Source organism: Podarcis liolepis, assembly GCF_965112155.1.
Source record: "Podarcis liolepis genome assembly, chromosome: 8".
In the NCBI taxonomy this organism is placed as follows: Eukaryota; Metazoa; Chordata; class Lepidosauria; order Squamata; family Lacertidae; genus Podarcis; species Podarcis liolepis.
This window is the reverse complement of record NC_139560.1, coordinates 65,177,922-65,201,542: the sequence shown is the minus strand read 5'-3', so window position 1 is coordinate 65,201,542 and position 23,621 is coordinate 65,177,922. Positions and strand designations below refer to the sequence as shown.

Below are 23,621 nucleotides of genomic sequence, written 5' to 3'. Positions count from 1 at the left end.
TTTGATGGTCTCATCTGTATAATGATGTAAGGAGAAAACTACTGTACCCTGTAATGGTGAGTGAGAGCAGTTCATTGGTCTATCTGTAAATGCTTTAAAATAAAATGCATCTCCCAGCCACAGAAATTAGGTGTCTTTGGGAATATAAATATGATACTACTTTTTGTGTTGCTGCAGCCAAAGCCTGACAAGAATTTATAAACAAGAACATGGTTTGCTGCCAGCATGATATAATATTGCCAGGTCTTTTGAGGGGCTTTGCTGTCTCTTATTTATTTTTTATTTTTCCATGTTCAAAGTTCTGATGGATTTTTAGAATTGCAATGACCGTTTGGCTTCAGGCAGTTAATACTGATTGGCTGCACCAGCATGATTATCTGTAAGCACCTCAAAGTCTCGCAGTAAGCAGATTTGCTTCCCCTTTGATTTAGATCCCTTAATTGCAAAGTTGCTGTCACCCCTACCTGAGATGCGGCAAATCCACAGGTTCTACCATTGCTATCTCTGAAGCTTTCAGTGCTGTATACCTGTCAAATTCCTGCCAGTGAAAGAAGGAACCAAAGGCTCTGAGCAACACAGCTTTCCTAACAAATATCTATAATTTTTAGAAGATTGGGTTCCAATTCTGGGAGAAACCATAAGTGCAGCCAATGTGGTCCAAGAAATAAAAATGAGGCTTTCTTTTTTTATCTGGTGTTAACTACCTTGGAATACAGTGGTACCTCTGGTTAAGAATTTAATTCGTTCCAGAGGTCCGTTCTTAAGCTGAAACTGTTCTTAACCTGAGGTACCACTTTAGCTAATGGGGCCTCCTGCTGCTGCTGCACCGCCACATAATTTTTGTTCTCATCATGAGGTAAAGTTCTTAACCCGAGGTACTACTTCTGAGTCTGTAGTCTGTAACCTGGTCTGTAACCTGAAGCGTCTGTAACCTGAAGCATCTGTAACCCGAGGTGCCACTGTAAACTGAATGGGGAAAGGTATATTGCAGTGATGTCCAAACTTTTTTCAAAGAGGGCCAGATTTTATGAAGTGAAGGGCCATGAGGGCCAACCAAAGTTGTGGACCTTTTTTAGAATTGAAGTTGTTGAGGTTTTCTTCAAATTTTACCCCTGAAAATAAACTGCCACAGGGGGCTGGATTAAACCGACCAGCGGACCAGAATAGGTCCGCGAAATGGACTTTTGACATGCCTGGTGGTACCTCAGGTTACATGCGCTTCAGGTTACATATGCTTCAGGTTACAGACTCCGCTAACCCAGAAATAGTGCTTTAGGTTAAGAACTTTGCTGCAGAATGAGAACAGAAATCATGCTCCGGCAGCGCAGCAGCAGCGGGAGGCCCTATTAGCTAAAGTGGTACCTCAGGTTAAGAACAGTTTCAGGTTAAGAACGGACCTCTGGAATGAATTAAGTACTTAACCCGAGGTAACACTGTATGTCATATGACCTGTCCTGTCCTAAACTAATCTGCTGTCCTCAGCCACATTTAAGGACACTTTCCCATCACTTAACCTGAGGTACCACTGTACTGGAATAACACAACTGTTGGAAACGTGCTGTGCAGATATTTTCCTGCTCTGATCATCATCTCCCTCTTGGCCATCTCACCAATGTACACAATAGTACCATGATTTAGTCCTTTACATTGTGTGCACAAAGGGAGACAAAACACACACAGCAGATGCGCAGCTGAGATCTGTGTACCACGATGTTCCCCATCCCCTCCTGTTGTTCTGCTGAAGCACACAAGCCCGACTTCTGCTGGCAAGTCTAAAAGGCTACAGCTTGTTTTATAGAGTGAGCGGTTTGTGTTGGTCAACCTGCTCCTTTGTGTTTTGCAAAGCCATGGCAAAAGCTGCTTGGGCTGAAGACAGATGTTCTTTGTTTCATGACAGATGCATCCTTCCTTTGTCCACACTTAATTTTATTCCCCTCGCCACCCCCCACACTTGCACAACTGTGATGGCATCCTGTATTGAGGAAGAGGAGCCTGACATCTGCTGTAGCAACAAAGAAGACATCACCAAAGATTTAAAAGGAGCTCAAATTAGGAGCAGCCACACTGCTATGGAACTGTATCCAGGAATCACCTACAGGGCTTTGGTGGTGGTGGTTGTAGTAATGGGGTGGTATTCAACTAAGTAGACCCATTGAAATAAAGGGACCTAACTTAGTAATGTTCATTCATTTCAGACAGTCTACTCTGAGTAAAACCTAGGGTACGTACACATTACTGTTTACTCTGGCTTCATGCCATATTCATACCTGTTCTTTAAATCTATGTAGACAATAGCAGAAATTCTGTTTGATGCTAGTAATAATTGCCAAAAGAGTAAAATGTTACCAAAAATGGTGGGGTGAGGTGCTATCAAAACAGATAAAAATATGAAATCCCAACGGGTTTCAAACCCACCAGGAGATATTAAGACCAGTGGAGGAAGAAAATTAGTCACCTCAAAACTCAGGTTTCCATGGCAAGTAGTCCGATCAAGTTATTATAGATGTGCTTGACATATTAAGAACATTTTAATGCAGTTATCTGGTAGAAAAAAATGAAAAAATTGTCTCCTCGCCACACTCTTTGCCTGCTGATTCAAGGAAATATTTTATACTGTTAAAAAAGTGCAAAAAATGTTTGATGTTCTAATGGAGGAGAAAGGATGTTGCACAGCAACCTAAAGCTCCTGGAGTAAAAAGCCATTTGAAATAAATGTAATCACAGAGGCAATAAAAAGGTAAATCTGATACTTTTAAGGGGTGGGTGTTATATGTGAATGTGTGGAAGAAAGTTCCAACAGTGACTTCTTTATATGAAAGGCACCTTCCAGAGGCTGTGATTGTAAATGAGGGAGTAGTGAGTGGGAGGGATTGTTTTAACCCTTGCTTTGATAGACATTTCCTGCTGAAATTTGCCTCTCTGCCCTGCTTTCCATCTTTCAGGGTTCCAGGTGCATTTTTACCCTTGCAAACATGTGCTAGAACCTTCGCAGGAGGCACCAGGGGCAGGGAATACTGTGGGAGTTTTTAAATCAAAGGCAAAAGATTAAGCACCCCCCTTCCTTCTTTCTTTTACAATACCCCTCCATCAGGATTGCTCCCTCCCCCGACTGCTTTTCATTTTAAAGCTGCCAGTTGGGCCTCCTTATTTGCCTCTTACGGAAGAGAGCACTCCCACTAATCAACAATGCTCCGATCACTGCATGGTGGTAAACAGTAAGGGAGGGGCAATATGCCCTTGGCTGAACTCCTCAGAGGTGAGCATGGGTACAGACACCATACATACCTTCACAGATGTGTTGAACTGGAATTCAGGTGCAAAAAAGGTAAAGGTAAAGGACCCCTGACAGTCCAGTTGCAGACGACTCTGGGGTTGCGGCGCTCATCTCGCTTTACAGGCCGAGGGAGCCAGAGTACAGCTTCTGGGTCATGTGGCCAGCATGACATAGCCGCTTCTGGTGCAACAAAACACCAAAACCAGAGCAGTACATGGAAACGCTGTTTACCTTCCCGCTGGAGCAGTACCTATTTATCTACTTGCACTTTTTGGTGTGCTTTCAAACTGCTAGGTTGGCAGGAACTGGGACCAAGCAGCGGGAGCTCACCCCATTGCGGGGATTCAAACCGCTTACCTTCTGATCTGCAAGTCCAAGAATCTCAGTGGTTTAGACCACAGCACCACCCACATGTAATATCAAAGCAGACTTCTTTACTTGCAGTCAATGCACCAGGGTAACATTTTGGGGTATGTGTAATAACACAAGGGACTTGCAATTAGAGATGGGAGAGAAATTCAATTCACTTCTCATTTGCACTTGAATTTACCTAAATTGCACATTCCAAAATTGTACAAGAACCAAAACACGCAGCCATAGTTCAAAATCTGCACTTCTCTGAATTTTGCGAAGCAGTTCTCCAGCCAAGTAGCATTCACAAAACTGCATATACTAGTGCAAAATGTGCATTAAAATGCATGTATTTGTGAAAAATAGCAAACACAAATTCATCATATGAGGGAGACTTGTTTTGGGAAAATATTTATATTAGGCAAAATCGCATGCAAAAATGTGTATATTGGGAGAATATGGATGAATTTTCACAGGGTCTTTTAAAAAAAGGAAAGCTGATATGGAAATGTAGAGAACTGAATTTAAGAATGGGGGAAATGAGAAATTACACATCCCTCCTTGCAACCCACCTGTGTGGATAGTGTCATAATATGGTTTAGTCACATGGTGGCGCTAGACTTAGCTGGAGTCAGGAGTTAGTTTGGCTGTTCTCACTGGAAAGAGACAATAAAGTTCTTGCATAGGTTCCTGACTGGTGTGCTTCCTTAGTCTTCCAAGGAACCGCCATTTGAGAGTGGAAGGAAGACACTTCTGTAACATTCTGATGCAGAACTCTCTCTTGTTTTTCCAGCTTACCTCAACCTGTTTACAGCTGATGTCAACACATGCACGGGATATGGTTCTCTGCCACAGCCAGAAGCATAGCAGGAAATTAAACATCAAAGATTCCACTTCAAAGCTTCACAAGTTGGGTGGATCAGTTCTTCCTTGGCAGGTTTGACATGAGCTCTGAGGGTAAGTTTATGAAATCACCTCCAGGAATAAAGCTTTCCAGTTGTTTTGACTTGCAAACAAAACCTGTTCTAAAAAGCAGGCTTCTTCGATAGAAGGCCCTAAAGTGAAAAAGATGGGATCTGGATTCATGCGACAGACGGGTGTATACATGTCACATGGCTACAGGGAAGCAGTTTATTGCCTACAGAAGAAGAAGAAGAAGAAGAAGAAGAAGAAGAAGAAGAAGAAGAGGAGGAGGAGGAGGAGGAGGAGTTTGGATTTGATATCCCGCCTTTCACTCCCTTTAAGGAGTCTCAAAGCGGCTAACATTCTCCTTTCCCTTCCTCCCCCACAACAAACACTCTGTGAGGTGAGTGGGGCTGAGAGACTTCAAAGAAGTGTGACTGGCCCAAGGTCACCCAGCAGCTGCATGTGGAGGAGCGGAGACGAGAACCTGGTTCCCCAGATTACAAGACTACCGCTCTCAACCACTACACCACACTGGCTCTCTGAAGGACCACCTTTCCCCATATAAACCACTCTGGATTCTGCATGCATCATCTGAGACCCTTTTTTGTGTGACTCCATCATATGAAGTCCAGAGGATGGCAACATGAGAATGGACGTTTTCTGTAGCCCACCATATGGGGCATGCTCTCCCCAGGGAGGTTTGCCTGGCAACTTCCTTATATATCTTTAGACGCCAGGCAAAAATGTTCCTCTTCAACTAGGCCTTTGGCTGATTAATATTCTACAGCCTTTTAAATGTGTCTGTGGGATGGGTGTGTGTGTTGTTTTACTGTTTTGCTTTATTTATTGTTATGTTTTTATCCTGTATTTTACTCTGTAAATCTTATGATTACCCTGAGATCTTATGATGAAGGCTGGTATATAAATCTAATTAACAACAACAACAACAATACTTCCTCCCTGTCTCCAACTATTGATCTAAACCTGTACACAGAGCCTCCACATCTGCACTGCCGCTGATACAAAATATATTTTTAGTTGTGGGCATCATTTTGACTGTATCATTTTGTGTTTGTTAAGATTGTGACAATTTTAGTACATACACACTTTGACAAAGCTCTGTGGAGTACTGTATTCGGAGAGGATACAGTGGTACCTTGGGTTAAGAACTTAATTCGTTCTGGAGGTCCGTACTTATCCTGAAACTGTTCTTAACCTGAGGCACCACTTTAGCTAATGGGGCCTCCTGCTGCCACCGCACGATTTCTGTTCTCATCCTGAGGTAAAGTTCTTAACCCGAGGTACTATTTCTGGGTTAGTGGAGTCTGTAACCTGAAGCGTCTGTAACTTGAGGTACCACTGTATTCTGTATGCAGTTGTTTTATCTTTGTTTTAAATGATTTAAACACACAATGTACATGCATAGGTTCTATCTTCACTGGAATGCAGAATTCAGATCATGCAGAGGAACCTAATGAGTGCATAGCTTTTTATGGAGAAACATAGGAAGATGGCTTATGATCCCAGGTCAGGCTACTTGGTAGCTGCCCCTTGGGGTGTATGTGAGCTTTCTGAGTGCAAAGATATTCACAGTCACCCACCCTGGGAAGCATAAATCTGAAATGGTTGCTGCTTGACCACTTGATTTTGCTGATTGTATAAACTGCTCCTAAGCTCCTATTTTTTCCACATTCTGCCTGCACAGTGCAGTCTCATAGGTATGGCAGCAATCAAGGAGGCTCTTTGGCTGTGTACATTAAACACAAGGACAACTTTTGAGCAAGAAACGAGAAAAGAAACAAGCCTGCTTCTGTAGCCAATCTATGTAAACAACTCATGGGGAATAAAGATAGAACTGAAAGTAGATCTTTGTTCCATTGAGAATGTCTACAGCTGTGCATTCCAAGCCAGGGCTGCTCTCGGTAGTCACAGTTAGCTCATCGCACAAATTAAAGCACCACTGCTTTTTGCCCTGTGGTGCTATGGCGACACCATCTGTTGAGCCACAGCAATGGCCTGAAGTGCCGTGTGTGCTTTTGATTGTGTGGCAAAAATGGGATTTGTAAATTTTGCAGAAGATGGGGGAGAGATGGTACACATCTGCACTCCACTGGGACTAATTAATGAATGCAATTAACATACATATTTTTTGGAATGTGATTAACAAAGGAGGGGATGCCTGAAAAGCCCCAGGACTGTAGGGAATGGAAAGGAAAGGGGAAGGTTAGTTCTTTCTCTCCCTGCTAAGGTGCTCAGAAATACTGGTGGACAACAAAAGAGGTTAAAAACAATCTCAAGGCAAATCTTTAAAAATGCAGTATGAGCACAGATAACTGGGAAACACTGGCCTGTGAGTGTTCCAATTGGAGAATAGCCTTTACCAAAGGCGCCATGGACTTTAAAGGAACACAAACTCAGGAAGAAAGGGAGAAATGAGCTAAGAGGAAGGCACATTTGGCAGATCCTCACCCGGAAACCTATGTCCCCACTGAGGAAGAACGTGTGGATCTGGAATTGGCCTCCACATTCACTTATGGACACACCATTAAGACCATGTCCATGGAAAACAATCTTACTTGGTGAAGAAGAAGAAGAAGAAGAAGAAGAAGAAGAAGAAGAAGAAGAAGAAGAAGAAGAAGAAGAAGAATGTTATGTACTGAAGTTCTCACCCTGGGCCAGCAGGGGGATACTGTAGATAGTTTTCACTCAGGTCCACATATGCAAATAAGGGATTGAAAGTGACGTTCAGTGATTGGATAGTTACAGAAAGTTGCTACTGTTGCTTTGTAGTTGAGCTCTATATAAGCAGGCTGGCTGAACCCTTCAGTTCAGTTCAGTTCTGTTCTGGCCTGTGAATAAACAAGAGCTGTTTGAAGAATCGCTGTGTTGTCTGATATGTTCACCCACAACTTAACAAAGAAGAAGAAGAAGAAGAAGATCATCATAAATATATTCATTCTAAAGGGACTATTTGTAATTCAAGCCTCCATGGGCACCAATGGGAGCTTCCCTTGACATGCAAATAGCAATGATGGAGAGCCTGGGAGACAAAGCATGAAACATCCTGTTCTCTCACACACCCCAGTCCCTAGGTTGCTTTGACTTCTTCACATCTGCTGCTTACGTAACAAACCAACAAAATGCACACATGTTTTAGCCTTGCATCTAGCTTGGCCCTTAAGGCAAAGTCACACGAGCATTTGGCCGCTTGGAGGCCAGCCTGTGCTAAGCAGGTGGTGTGCATCCACTGCCACCTGTAGGATCAAACTTTTGAGCATGGGGTGGAGATTCTAGAGAAATTGCACTTTCCCACATGTGCACAAAGTGAATTCTTTGGGGCCTGCACACAACAGCGTCCATAAACTGATGGCAATACAAGATGCAGGCTTCCCAATTTCCCTGTGGCAACATTGTTTCTGATAGCCACATAGCTGGACTTTTTGTGTGAAATGGGAAGTGACAATAAAGCAATAAGTGCACATGGTGATCTTGTGAGTGAGTGTTGCAGTTGCGAAGTGCAGGTTTAAACTATAAATGAACTAAGTGCATACTTAAATTGAATATCATAACATGTATGTACCTTAAATATATTTATTTATTTATGGAAGATGTAAATATAACCAAGTTTTAATGTGCTTGGAGCAACTGGCATACTGTCTGCTCAAGACAGTAACAATCTCTCTTCCAAACCTCTCTCTACAACATTTACAGCCAAATTCTAAACCAGAACAACAAAAAGCTTCAAACACACTAGGAATATTAAAGCTGTTCTAGTTGGCAGAGAGGGTTGCCAGATCAGAAGGATACCAGAACTAGAGATTTCAGGGTCCAAACCTGAGACCTGGTAGGGAGACTGGTGAGAAGGATGGGCACTCATTGCCATATACCGTATTTTTCACTTTATAAGACGCACCAGACCACAAGACGCACCTAGTTTTTGGAGGAGGAAAACAAGAAAAAGAAATATTCTGAATCTCAGAAGCCAGAACAGCAAGAGGGATCGCTGCGCAGTGAAAGCAGCAATCCCTCTTGCTGTTCTGGCTTCTGTGATAGCTGCGCAGCCTGCATTCGCTCCATAAGATGCACACACATTTCCCCTTACTTTTTAGGAGGGAAAAAGTGAGTCTTATAGAGCAAAAAATACGGTAACCTTCCCACAAACAAATCTGAACAAATGCTCAATAAAGGTTTGTAAGCTTTGTTCAAGGAAATCAGGATGCAAGCTCAATAAAATTAGTGGTTGGTGGAGAAATTGTTCCCAGATCTGACTTGTTAATTCCTGCTTTTGGGGAGACACTGTTTCGCACTCTTATTTTGAATCAATAAGGGTGAGGCAGGAATTCAAAACTCAACTGCATTCTTAACAACACCTGAACAGTTCTTCATCACACCCCTAAAGGAAATCTCACTCAGTTTAGGGTTATTTCCCAGACAATGGTTCTGCTATCTTTGGTCATCGCCTTCCACAGAATGAGTTCCTTATCTTGCCAGGTCAGATTTCTGTTTCCTAGATTACTGCAAAAGGAAGTGGCTTTTTCTCTCTGAGGAATTCTCTCACAAAGTGAGCTTCACCTCCCAGTAGTGACCTGGGGCTGTTGAGGGACCTTTGTAAGGCACAGGAAAAGGAGTTGGCATTTATAACACACAGCTGGGAAGTTGCCAGCAGAAGGGAGGTTAAAAAGGGGCTATGCTATAAGGCAGCGGCATGTTTGTACACTATGAAATCATTGCTGTACTAAATGGTATGTTGCTGGATCGAACACTGTGGAACCACGCTGTGATTTCAAGGAACGATTCATGAACATTGTTTGTCTTTGGAAGTACCTGTACTTAACATGATGACATGCCACCAAAACATCCCATCCTCTATATAGCATTATACCATCTCAGTATATGATGGGAGTTTTGCATTCAATATGTTGATTTATGAATGTCTCGTTCAATCATCCCTCTAATTATACCACAGTTGTTTCCACAACGACATCAGTTCTTGTTTCACGTCTCATTTATGAGACAGGTGAAGCTTGGTGTCTGACCTTCACTAGTGTCTACCCACATTATATGAGCTTGATGCAAGCTATTAAAGATAAGATAGCATTGCCTTTTGTGAAATCACATATGCTATCAACAAATGTGACTTACTGAAAGATTAGTAAATGTCTTACTTAACTGCTTGGTAATAAGCTTGGAAAGATAAATGAGGGGGTGGAGATCACTCAATTTCAGAATCTGGAGCTCGGCTGAGTCATTTTGATCCCTCAATTTTCTTCTTTTTACATGTCTGGCTTTTTAAAATAGCTTAAATATCAAGAACACATAGCATAACTTTTAATTCCCCATAGACCTCAAATAATGCATCATTAGATACCCCTGGAAATGTTCCAGTAGCTCTGAACCATTATTATAATGGTATTTGAAGATCTCCTTGGATTCAGCCTTGATGTAATGTTGAAACTTCATCAATTTTCCTTATGCTCAAATATGAATATTGCCCCAAAAATAGTACCTAGGTTTATTTTGGGCCATAAAGCTAGTGTGATGGCCTGGGAATCCAATTCAGAGGCTGAACCAGAGGAATCCCAGCCTGCACAGGAGTCCCCGCCTCTAGGGCCGGCTGAACTGGGGCAGGGCCTTGATTCTGAAGCGCCTGCACCTGTGCCGGATCCTCAGGAGCAGGCACCAGGTGAATCCACTCTGGCTCCGGAGGTGGTTGAGGACTCAGTGCCTACAGGTGAGTCTCCCCCTGGGTCCAGTAACCCTTCAGCCTCTCCTGAACTGCAGAGGCTCAGGGCAGAGAGGTGAAGGGAACTGGTTTCTCCCAGGAGGAGTGCTCGCCTTCAGGCCAGGAGAGGCGGGTCTCCTGGGGGCCGGGGCCGCCCCTGGCCTCAGAGAAGATAAAGGCCAGTCAGCCCGGTCCCAGGTTGCGGGAGCAACGTCGTTGATGAGCTGTTTCGGCCAGCATCCAGTCCTGTTCCCCCAGAGTTCCTGTCCTTGCCCGGCTTCTCGCTGTGGACCCTGCTTTGCCTGAGGAGGACTGTCTGGCAACCCTCATCTCAGGTCCTGGCCCTCGCCCCACGGTAACCTCCCCCCTGGACCAGCACAGCTAGTTTGAGAACTCTATTTGAGATCACAGCAGTTTTCACTTCAAGAAGATAAGCGGCAGCCAAATACATTTTACTGTGTGAAGCAAAAATCAAAATAGTGCACCCACCCAGACCGCATTCTTCAAACAGAAGTTGACTTGACTGGCAGCAGTTGAATTGTACTTTAGCACTGACAGCAAGACAGCATTCCCTCCCCCCAGCATCTGGGGTAAGGAGACTAGCTTAGGGGGCATTGGTGTCATGGACTGGCTGGATGCAGAGGAGTGATAGAAAGCAACAGCTGGGGAACCCCCAAGCTAAGGAGGCTCAGAGCCAGGGAATTGGTGGTGGGACAATGATGAGTGGTCTGAGGGAGAAGAGGGAGAAGCTTGGGAGGAGGAGGTGTCAGAAGCTGCAGGGTTCAGTAAACAGGAAGGAAGCCAAGAGGCAGAGATGAGTCAGGTGAAGAAGCCAGGATATCTCCCCCTCCTGCCGTGACCAGCTTGTGTCCCAGACCAGGAAAGGTATGAAGAGGGAGGAGCAACGACAGGCATGGCGAAAGAGTCTCAGATTGCTTGGGAAGCACCAGGGGAAGGAGGAGATTTAGGCAACTGTGGGAAGGTGGGGGCCTTAAGTTCCCACAACTGCCTCATAGGGGCAAGATCTACTGGGGCAAGTTGCTCACTAGGCCTGGCCTCCTGAGCAGACCTGACCTTGTTTCCTTGAATAAAGAGTTAACTTTACTGATACCATGTGATTTATTGCTGACCTGCTCCTGACAATAGGGGGTGTTATATAGTGCACGAAGATCATGGCCACTGGTCCCATCACCTCCTGGCAAATAGAAGGGGAAGAAATGGAGGCAGTGTGAGATTTTACTTTCTTGGGCTCCATGATCACTGCAGATGGTGACAGCAGCCACAAAATTAAAAGACGCCTGCTTCTTGGGAGAAAAGCAATGACAAACCTAGACAGCATCTTAAAAAGCAGAGACATCACCTTGCCAAGAAACGTCCGTATAGTTAAAGCTATGGTTTTCCCAGTAGTGATGTATGGAAGTGAGAGCTGGACCATAAAGAAGGCTGATCGCAGAAGAATTGATGCTTTTGAATTATGGTGCTGGAGGAGACTCTTGAGAGTCCCATAGACTGCAAGAAGATCAAACCTATCCATTCTTAAGGAAATCAGCCCTGAGTGCTCACTGGAAGGACAGATCCTAAGGCTGAGACTCCAATACTTTGGCCACCTCATGAGAAGAGAAGACTCCCTGGAAAAGCCCCTGATGTTGGGAAAGATGGAGGGCACAAGGAGAAAGGGATGACAGAGGACAAGATGGTTGGACAGTGTTCTCGAAGCTACCAGCATGAGTTTGACCAAACTGCAGGAGGCAGTGGAAGACAGGAGTGCCTGGCATGCTCTGGTCCATGGGGTCACGAAGAGTCGAACACGGCTAAACAACAACAACATATAGTGCACAGAGCTCTGTCCCTAGAAACAATCAGATCCCAAACATGGGACTGAGGTCACCTGTATTCCTCACTTATCTTGTCCTACAACAACTTGATAGGAAATGACAAGCCAAGATTCTGTTCTCATTTATGATTCCAGTCTTCAGCTTTGTCATCCAGACTTAGTTGCACAGATGCCATATTTGACCAGATGCAAAAATATGTGTACACCAAATACACTGTGGTTTGTTGTGCAGAAGAGAGACTATAAAAACAAAGAATGCTTATGATGATGTAAAGCTACTGTATACCTAATTAATTAGAAATCCTACGACTGGCGTATCAAATTAACAGAAGCAGCAAGACAGAACATGCTTCATAATAATGCATGCTATTCCATTTATTACCAGCATTTCTGCAGTAATAAGTAGGCAATCATTCATCATGTCATTTCCCATTAGGGCCAGGCATGTACGTGCCAAGAGCATCCAGGTCATGTTTATGCCAGTTTAACATGAAATGGAACAAAATGCATCACTCATATAATTGTCTAATAACTTAAGACTTTGGTTGCGAACCATTACACAGCTAGGCTCCTGAAAAAACATTGAATTCAACTGGATTTACGTTGTACAAATATGTGCAGGATCACAGTCTCTGTGTCCAGTTTCAAGAGCATTACATTCACTACACAAATAAGAAACAGTATTGCTCTTAAATGTATTTTCTTCTAAGTGCTTTCAGCCTGAAGCCCAGATTTTAGGTATAAAAGTTCTGTAAAAGAACTACAGTCAATTTTCGGTTGTCAAACGTAATCAGTTCCGAAATCCCATACAGTTTCCGAAATGTTCGACAACCGAGGTGCGGCTTCCAATGGCCCCAGGAATCTCCCTAATCCCGCCGTTGCCGCCTTCTTGAGGGCTTGTGGTTGGAGTGGTTCCTAATCCCCAATAACCTCATGGTTGAAACCTCCATGGACCCATTGAAATCACTTGAACAAAGACATTTAGCAGCTGAATAACTAAAGCATGTATGCGTCTTGTCTCATTTATACTACCATGGAACAAAGGAAGCCTCATATTCATATATTCTTTTGAATTCCAAACGATCCAATCTTCTAATAATAAACATAGATTTCTGTCGCTCTCACTATATTGCCTCTGGATTTCAACCTACATTTTGATATTTGATGCTACACGCGACTGGTAACTGGGTTTTGTTTTTGTTTTTCTCATGTCAGGCAGAAGTGCAAATATTAGTTACTGAGGTTTAATTTCATGCCTGCTTGGAACAGTGGCAACACTAACTATCAGTTTTGTGTTGTTTTGTTATATATTATCAAAGGAACTGGCTGAGAATGAATCATAGAATCATAGAATTGTAGAGTTGGAAGGGACCTCAAGGGTTTTCTAGTCTAACCTCCTGCAATGCAGAAATCTCGACTAGATTGTCCATGACAGATGACCATCCAACCTCTGCTTAAAAACCTCCAAGGAAGGAGAGCTCACAAGCTCCCAAGGGAATCCATTCCACCATCAAACAGCTCTTACTGTCCGAAAGTTCTCCCTCATGTTTAGTTGGAATCTCCTTTCTTCCATGTGACGGCCCTAAAGATATTTGAAGATAGCTATCATATCTCCTCTCAGTCTCCTCTTTACCAGGCTAAACATACCCAACTCCCTCAGCCGCTCCTCATAAGCCTTGGTTTCCAGACCCTTGATCATTTTAGTTGCCCTCCTGGCTTCCCGGCCAGGGGGTCTTAGGATTTCGACAACAACGACAAGTCTGCTATGTAAAACGTAAAGCAGGTTTGCAGTGATGGAAGTCGTAGTCCAAAACTTCTAGAGGGTGTCAGGCTGACAAAAGTCGCAACAATATATTTCCTGCACCATTAATGAAGCTATCAAGAAGATGGCTAGTGAACATGTACAGCTGGCCTTTCATTACCACCCTGCTCTTAACAAATTAAGCCCCCAGTCTTTTAGCTCTGCCTTCTATTATTTCTACATCTCACTGATTTGAGTAGCAAGATTGAACCAACAGCTAAAAACAGCCAAAGCTCTATACATTAGCAGTCTTCAAGATGTAAACAAACCCTTTAATTAGCAGACACATGGGTTGTTAGGGTGCCCTCAAGAACAGCTAGATTGTCTCAGCAGCCTCTTTCCTCCCTTCTGCCTTTGCTCTCAGCTTGGGGCTACTCTTCTGGCTGGCTGGTTTCTTTTCATAGGCTTGAAATAATGGTTTGAAGTAAAAATGGAATGAGCAGAGATGTTCTGAGCAGAAGGGGGGGAGTGACGCTTTACTGCATGCAGAAATAAATGGCAGCTCCGTGCTTCCTTCCTTGGTACAGTGGTACCTCAGGTTAAGTACTTAATTCATTCCGGAAGTCCGTTCTTAACCTGAAACTGTTCTTAACCTGAAGCACCACTTTAGCTAAGGAGGCCTCCTGCTGCTGCCGCGCCGCCAGAGCATGATTTCTGTTCTCATCCTGAAGCAAAGTTCTTAACCTGAGGTAATATTTCTGGATTAGCAGAGTCTGTAACCTGAAGCGTATGTAACCTGAAGTGTATGTAACCCGAAGTGTATGTAACCGTGAAGCTTGGCAGGTAATCTTTTGCAGTCACTCACACTTTACCTCACGGAGATATTGTTTTGAGGGTAAAACAAAAAAAAGCAACCCCTTTGGATTCTGGGTTGTCGCTTTTCTTTGTGGGGTTGCAAGTATATCCTCACAGGCATAAAGCTTTGTTTGTTTCCTTCGATGAATGCTGAGCTGTGGTGGAACTGTGACATCAACACAATACCATTGGCTGTAAGCCCCAATTCAAGTGTTAAGGAGGCTGAAGACTAAGAAACTGTACAGCTCATCTTCCTCTCCACACCAAAGTGAAAAATAAAAGTCTCTCCCCTGTTGAAATAGAGGCTATTTGCAAACTGCCACCTCGGCACAGCATCTCTTGCCCCCTCCTGCTCCACCCCCACCAACTACTTTCCAATCCAGCTGCGGTGAGCGGGTGGGGAGCAGCCTGGGAATTTGGTTTGGCTTCACGTTAGACTGCCTGAACATTATATATGGGCTTGATTTGTATGCATTAGATAGCTCTATAGAAACTGTACAGTACTTTGACATAATGCTTTCCAGATGACTCACCGTCTCATTTTTTGAAGGGCTGTGTAGCTTAGCATTTTTGTCCAGCTCGGATTAAATCCAGAGCTTCCTTGAGATTCTTCTCTTCTACTATGTTCTCTGTACATTCTCCATACATTTGCAACAAAACAATAACGTGATGTGCTTTCAAACGCAGCCTGTGATAAACTATGAGAATGCTTCTCTAGATGGCAGGAAGAGGAAAGCATGAATGAAGCTAAGGTGAGAACCCTCAAAGATGTTCCCGCACCACTCCCTCTGCCCCACCTCAAAATTGTCAACTTGTGTTTTAGTTCTTCTTTATGCATATGGGACGCGGGTGGTGCTGTGGGTTGAACCACAGAGCCTAGGACTTGCCGATCAGAAGGTGGGTGGTTCGAATCCCCGCAACGGGCTGAGCTCCCGTTGCTCAGTCTCTGCTCCTGCCAACCTAGCAGTTCGAAAGCACGTCAAAGTGCAAGTAGATAAATAGGTACCGCTCTGGCAGGAAGGTAAACGGTGTTTCCGTGCGCTGCTCTGGTTCACCAGAAGCGGCTTAGTCATGCTGGCCACATGACCCGGAAGCTGTACGCCGGCTCCCTGGGCCAATAAAGCGAGATGAGAGCCCCAACCCCAGAGTCGGTCATGACTGGACCTAATGGTCAGGGGTCCCTTTACCTTTTTATTCATATCAAGCAAAAACCAAAAAAGGCATCCATAAACATTAACAAATTGAACATGGTACACCGAGGTTTCTAGAACAATAGACACAATTTTTCTTTTTTCTGCTAGGTCTACAAGTGACATGCCAATAAATGAGAAACAGTCTGCCAGTCATTGACAAACAAGAATATTTGTCAAAGAGATAGGAATAAAAACAATGTTACTGAAACAATTCATATCAAATGCCTCCCAATTTGTCACTAGTGTGTAGATCAGGCATAGGCAAACTCGGCCCTCCAGATGTTTTGGGACTACAACTCCCATCAACCCTAGCTAACAGGACCAGTGGTCAAGGATGATGGGAGTTGTAGTGCCAAAACATCTGGAGGGTCGAGTTTGCCTATGCCTGGTGTAGATGGCTACTTAGTGAAGGCTTCTCAAGATGTATAATTTTAAAAGGAGTCCCAAATCATATAAAATAAATCTGGGTCTCCAGACCCTCACATAGTTTCAGTTGGTGTGTTATCTTCCCTAATATGGCAATATTCCAGAGGGACTGATATTATACTCAAGTGTCAAGTTCTGCACACTTTTCCAGTGATGTGGTGAGGCAGACTACTGAGATGTTTAGTAAGATACCCATGTGGTCCTCCTCATCAAAGATGTTCAAAAACATTGATTGTGGCCTCAATAACACATTTTCTTGCAGCATATTTCATATTTCCTGGTGTAAATTTGTCCAGAAATCAGCAATGAAGTTGCACTCCCACCAGAGCTGGATGTAAGTGCCTCTTCTGCACCCACAACCCCTCCAGCAAGTTAGGCCAAACTTCTCAAACATGTTATATGACTGTACAGGCATACAATAACATCTGTGCATACTATTCAAGGAATTATCCTTGGTATATGCTGAAAGTGATCTAAATGCTCTCAAGTTCCAGACGCTATTTCTGTGATTTGCTTGTATATCTAATCCAGGGGTAGGCAACTTAAGGCCTTCTCAATCTGGCTCGCAGACGGTCCAGGAATCAGTGTGTTTTTACATGAGTAGAATGTGTTCTTTTATTTAAAATGCATCTCTGGGTTATTTGTGGGGCATAGGAATTCATTTACATTTTTTTCCAAAATATAGTCCGACCCACCACATGGTCTGAGGGATGGTGGACCGGCCCACAGTTGAAAAAGGTTGCTGACCCCTATTCTAATATAATACTTCCTACTTCCCAGATCACTGTAAGAATAGTTGCAGGGTCCAGGGATGAATCAATTAAAATTGTATAAATTGCAACTTAGCATCCCCTCTCCTTGCAGCTGATGAAATCTGTGGGTGGGGGGGGGTCCCCAAACCTTACGATGAATCAGTAGGTTGCAGGTGGCCCCCTTTCTGCTCCTTTGTGGCTCTCTGTTTGTTGCACAACAGAAGATCCTGGCGGAAGTGGTGTTTTTGTTCTCTCTCTTAAGGGAGTACATACTGCAATAAACTCTCTCTCTCTCTCTCTCTCTCTCTCTCTCTCTCTCTCTCTCTCTCACACACACACACACACACACACACACACACACAATATTGACACTCTTGGAGCAGAACAAGGCTAAACGTTCCAGGGACATTCCGAGTTATTGCTGAGAATTCCAGGTTTACTGCTCAGATAGTCAGTGTGTCCCTCCCAACAGCGCCCGGTTGGAAATGCAGGCCAGCTCTGAAGCACTTTTAAAGCGGTATTCCAGAGGGGAAGGAAAGTGTAAATGATTGATGCTGCTAGCCAAGGAAACGAGGGGAACGGGGCTTATTAATGCTCTTTTATGATTTCAACAAACCTCTTGCTCCAAAGCAGTTCCAGTACTGGTCAAATCCACATTGAAAGCACTCTCATAACACTTTAACTGCCGTGGCTTTCCCCAAAGAACCGTGGGAGCGGTAGTTTTTTAAGAGTGCTGGGACCTCAGTGAGGAGTCTCCCAACAGCTCTGAGTACCTTCAACAAGCTACAATTCCCAAGATTCTTGGAAGGGGGAAGTCACGGCTGTTAAAATGTTATGAAAGTGCTCTTCTTTAACCTTGAATTATTATTATTATTATGCCACCCATCTAACTCTTGAGTGGCTTCCAACAAATTAAAGCATCAAACACAGTAAAACATCAAACATTAAAAACTTCCCTATACAGTGGTACCTCAGGTTAAGTACTTAATTCGTTCTGGAGGTCTGGACTTAACCTGAAACTGTTCTTAACCTGAAGCACCACTTTAGCTAATGGGGCCTCCTGCTGCTGTCGCGCTGCCGGAGCACGATTTCTGTTCTCATCCTGAAGCAAAGTTCTTAATATTTCTGGGTTAGTGGAGTCTGTAACCTGAAGCGTATGTAAGCCGAGGTACCACTGTATATATTGCCAAAATTGCTTCTTAGCAGTTTACAGGAATAAAACCAGTTGCAACACGCGCACACTAGAACAATTCCATCGAAATACCACAACATCCGTAATTAAAATGTGCAATAATGCAAGCCCATTAAGATGGAACAACAGTTAAAACATCAATTAAAAGCATAGGAGCCCTGTTCTCTTTTGCATCTGGAAACCCCCGACATCATTCCAATGGTTCTTATTAGGGTCGGGCTTTAGGGCCGAACTCCAGAACCCCAAAATGAGTAAGGAGGAAAGAAAGTGACTGACCACATTTTGAACTACATGAAGTAATATACATTACCACCTGAAGTGGGGGGGGGGGCGGGAGGTGGTAGTGTCATCATAAAACTATTAAGCCCAGAATCTAAGATTACTGCATTTCACCTCTGCCTCCCTCCCCATCTCCCACCCCAAGTTGTTCTTGGGGATGAACTGCTAATCTGAGTTCTGTCTGGCGCTAAATCATGCTGGATTGTTGGGCTTTTCAAAACTATGGTTGAAATAGCAGAGCTTATTAACAAGAAGCCCAGAGGAAGAATGACGAAACGACTGCATGTCAGGACTTGGACATTTTTTTCAGCAACGGATTCTCAAAAATGACTGGTTCTGGTTTTGGTTATTAGTCCCTCTGAGCAGAAACCATTACAAATGCCTTGAAGTCTGTCAAAATAAAAGTCCTTCTTGGGTGAGTGGGTGGGGGACATTTCTGATGCAGAAGTACCTCTTACTATGGTTTTCTGAGTCTCTTCCATTCATCCTCTCGGTTTTTCTAAGATTTCTGCATAATCACAAACTAAGGATGTCATGCAGCTTCCCCTCACAGTTTTCTTCCTGGTTTTCCTGAGGGCTACTTTCAGTTTCCAGATGAATGGTTACTTTGCCTCCTTTTCTAACTAATGGCTTTTTAAATAAAAGCTCCAAGAGATCCACTTTGGCTCTCAGTGTTGCGGTGCTCAAAACTAGCCTCCCCTAGCCTTCTACCTCAATCCCTATCGTTTGTTTGGCTGTGTTGGAAATCGCTCAGCTTCTCGCATACTTTTGCAACGCTTTGCATTTGTTTACATGCTTATTTATTTGTTTGACAGGAAGGGTGCTTCCAGATAGTTGCCATTTTTGAGGGGATGCCAGTCACGTACCAGAAAATCCCGGTTGCACAGGTAGAGTCTTGCACAACAAATCCTCTTCCCTAAAGGAGCAGATTTTTGCAAGAAGGAAAGTGACAGGAAAATGCACTCGAAAGTGTGGGTTAGCACTTGCTTTGCGACGGAAAGGAAACTGTAAGCATGATCAGGAACATACCAGAGAGGAAATCCTATTGAACTCAGTGGGACTTTGTTCTGAGTAAAAATGCTTGGGATTACAGTATAAGGCTGCAGAGTCTTTACCCAGTTACCTGGAAGTGAGCTCCATTGAATCCAGTGGGACTTACTTCTGAGTAGACAGTGAAAGGCTCCATTTACAATAAAGGAATCAACACTCTGCTTTTTTCCTTAAAAAATTGCTGGCTGCTGAAGCATTGCAATTAAATAATTTAGTCTTTGGTGACATTTTCCTTCAAAATTGTAGGATGAGAAGAAGAAGAGGAGGAGGAGGAGGAGGAGTTTGAATTTGATATCCCGCTTTATCACTACCCTAAGGAGTCTCAAAGCGGCTAACATTCTCCTTTCCTTTCCTCCCCCACAACAAACACTCTGTGAGGTGAGTGGGGCTGAGAGACTTCAGAGAAGTGTGACTAGCCCAAGGTCACCCAGCAGCTGCATGTGGAGGAGCAGGGAAGCGAACCCGGTTCCCCAGATTATGAGTCCACCGCTCTTACCACTACACCACACTGGATGGGGTTTGTATGCCAGCTTCACCATTTCCTCAGTTCGGTGCAAGAATTTTATTTTCACTATGAACAGAACTCGGTTTTTGCACCTACACAAAAACACACCACTTTTAATTGTTTTCTGAAATGTGGGGGGGGGGGGAGGAAAAAGGAAAATGGAGACATTCCGGGATCAAATAAAAAACCGGGACGGCTTCTGTCATTGCAGGACTGTTCCCGGAAAATAGGGACACTTGGAGGGTATGCGATTTTTCTGTATGTTAAAAAAATAAATCAACAAAAACATTCAAAATTGAATAAAAAATTAAACTTCCACAGTAAACCTTTCAAGTGTGAACTAACTGTAGCCTCGTTGCCTCACTCAGGAGCAGGAAAGTGGTTGGCGATATTGTAGGATGCTATTTGCAATCCAGCCCAGAAGCACTGCCCATTCTCTTTTTCTTATTATTCATGTTATAGTGATAGATCTAGGCCTGTTCAGAGGTGCGTTCGCATCATCTAGTCCCCCAAGCGATTGCATGTCATCTCATTCCCATGAAGGTAGCCCTTTGGAAAGAGAAGGGAGCTGTCTCCAGTGCCTCCCTATCCCTTCCTGCCACCATTATTTTGAAGAAAGAGAAACAACAGGAGAGATGGAAGCGACAAAGTTTCCTCCCCACTGCAGCAGTGAGTCTGGAGAAGCCTGATTTACAGAGACAGCCTTTGTCAGTTGCATCAGACTTTTGAGGACTCGCTGGGGAGAGGAGGGTGTGTTTGCATGTGTGAAAGAGACAGAAGATCAAACACCACAAAAAGTGCCTAGATTCAGACATTGCTGCCTCTGGCAGCACAGCTTGGGACCAGGTTACCTAAGGGATCGCCTAGCTCCATATATCCCTGAACAAGGCGGGGCTCTGCTAAGATTTCTGTTAGTTTAGAGAGTGGGCTTTTGGTGCTGCAGCTCCAGCCTTCTGGAATGAGTTACCAAATGAAATTAGACACGTCAGTGGCGTAGCGTGGGTTGTCAGCACCCGGGGCAAGGCAAGTAATTTGCGCCCCCTAACCCGCGGATTTGCGCCCCCTAACCCCCAGATGTTGCGCCCGGTGCGGCCCGCCCCCCTGCACCCCCCACGCTACGCCACTGAGACACGTGCTAAACTAAGCTTCCTGGACTTTGGAATTCAGCAATCTACCTGACCAAACACTGGTCAGCTATAATGTCACAATACAGTAGTACCTCGGTTTTGGAACATAATCCGTTCTGGAAGACCATTCAAGTTCTGAAACCTGAAAATTCAAAATGGAAGCCTCAATATGGAAGCCTCAATACGGAAAACTCAATACAGAAGCCATGTGGCATGTTTGACTTCTGAAATGTGTTCAAAAACCGAAGCATTTACTTCCAGGTTTTCGGCGTTCGAAAACCAAAACGTTCATCAATGGAGACGTTCGAAAACCGAGAAAGCACTGTATCTTCTAAATAAGGATTCTTGTAGAAAATACTGTTGTGAAAGAATACTGTTGTGTAACATGATTGGTCATGCTCTATCTAATAAAAGCTAAACAGAATGAGCTCCTTCTAAAGGTATGGCAACTAAATTTCTATTAGCAGCCTCAAAAAGTAATATTGCCATATTTTTTTTAACTTTTTAAAGAAAAGGCTTTTTCCTTATTTTTGGAGCTTACCATTGGTTAGCTTCACGAGTGTCCCACAAAAATGTTGCTTGTCCGGTTGCGGGATTTATAGTCATCCTGAGTATCTCTGGATTGTTGTCTGCCAGAGAAAACAATTTATTGGCAAATTCATTCCGCTTCAAGAAAAAGACTTCACAAAATATCTCTTTCTCTCTCTTCCCTAGTGTGGTTTTTCTTTCTTTCTATTTTTTAAGGTGTGCTTTGGTCAAGATGTCCGACTCTTTTTATTTAAATAAATTAATTCAATAATTCATACTGAGGCTCTTCTGTAAAAGTGGTGGCTGAGAGTTGTGAGGAGGGAATTAAATTTAATGCCCGCTATTTCCCCTGCCTTTGCCGGGAGGAGGAATGAGCAGCAACGAAGAACTTCACACTTTTTGCTGACACTGGGAAACAAGTGAGGACCTGCTAGTCTAGGTTACCTGAGCGCCTCTTGAAAGGTGACACACATGACGAGTTGGAGGATGGATGGCGGCTAACAGATTGAGGTTGAATCCTGACGAGACAGAAGTACTGTATTGGGGGGACAAGGGATGGACTCCCTGGTCCAGAATGGGGTAACTGTGCCTCTGAAGGACCAGGCGTGCAGCCTGGGAGTCATTTTGGACTCACGGCTGTACATGGAGGTGCAGGTCAATTCTGTGTCCAGGGCAGCTGTCTACCAACTCCACCTGGTACGCAGGCTAAGACCCTACCTGCCCGTGGATTGTCTCACTGCAATGTGCTCTATGTGGGGCTAACTTTGAAGGTGACCCGGAAACTACAACTAATCCAGAATGTGACAGCTAGACTGGTGACTGGGAGTGGCCACCAAGACTACATAACACCGGTCCTGAAAGACCAGTACCTTTCCGAGCACAATTCAAAGTGTTCGTGCTGACTTTGAAAGCCCTCGGCTCAATATACCTGAAGGAGCGTCTCCACCCCCATCATTCTGCCCAGACACTGAGGTCCAGGTCCAAGGGCCTTCTGGTGGTTCCCTCGCTGCAAGAAGCGAAGTTACAGGGAACTAGGCAGAGGGCCTTCTCGGTAGTGGCGCCTGCCCTGTGGAACACCCTCCCATCAGATGTCAAGAAATAAACAACTATCTGACTTTTAGAAGACATCTGAAGGCAGCCCTGTTTGAGGAAGTTTTAAATGTGTGATATTTCAATGTATTTTTTTAATCTTTGTTGGAAGCCGCCCAGAGTGGCTGGGGAAACCCAGCCAGATGGACGGGGTAAAAATAATAAATATTATTATTATTATTATTATTATTATTATTATTATTAGTGAATCAAAGAAGCGAGGAGTTTCATCACACAGGATATGACACTTGGGGAGTAGAGAGACATAACAGAGGATTCCTTTCCCTCTGTTGTGCAACGTTGCTCAGGATCTGTTGCCGCATGATGTGGTGACCACTGCAAAACATTTCCATTTGCTCAGATTATGTTATGGTCCGGATCTAACAATAACAGCTAAGAACACTTCCAGAACGAGCTGTTGTCCTGCAAAGAATAGCCTTTTTTCTTCTTTTCTATGTGCATTTCCAGGAAAAGACAGCATTGTTGCTGCTTCAAGCATGCCACGCAGCACAGACTGAAATCTTTGGCATCTCACTCTGGCTTCCACTGTGAGTCTCTCTCTGCCTCAGACGCTCCCTCAGCCGAAAGCCAGCTGCTTATTAACTCTTGGATCAGAGCTGAATAGCACTGCCTGTGGACATGGTCTCCCCTATCGCAAAACATTTCAAGTTCACCAAGGAGATCTGGTTCCTTTGCAAACAACAGATACTGGACTTCCTTCTCTCTGATGTGCAAAGTTTCCCTGGCTAAAATGGGGGTCTTTGCATCATGCAATTCATCTGCCTGCAGTCGGAAGC

The 23,621-nt window shown here is 44.0% G+C and overlaps 1 long non-coding RNA gene across 1 annotated transcript; it reads left to right on the top strand.

Moving 5' to 3' along the window:
• Nucleotides 1-3,148: 3,148 nt before the first annotated feature.
• LOC310714503 lies at nucleotides 3,149-19,555 on the top strand. The gene is made up of 4 exons (XR_014529846.1): nucleotides 3,149-3,256; nucleotides 4,419-4,582; nucleotides 15,371-15,435; nucleotides 19,341-19,555. It is a non-coding gene; the product is annotated as an uncharacterized lncRNA (long non-coding RNA).
• The last annotated feature ends 4,066 nt before the right edge of the window (nucleotides 19,556-23,621 follow it).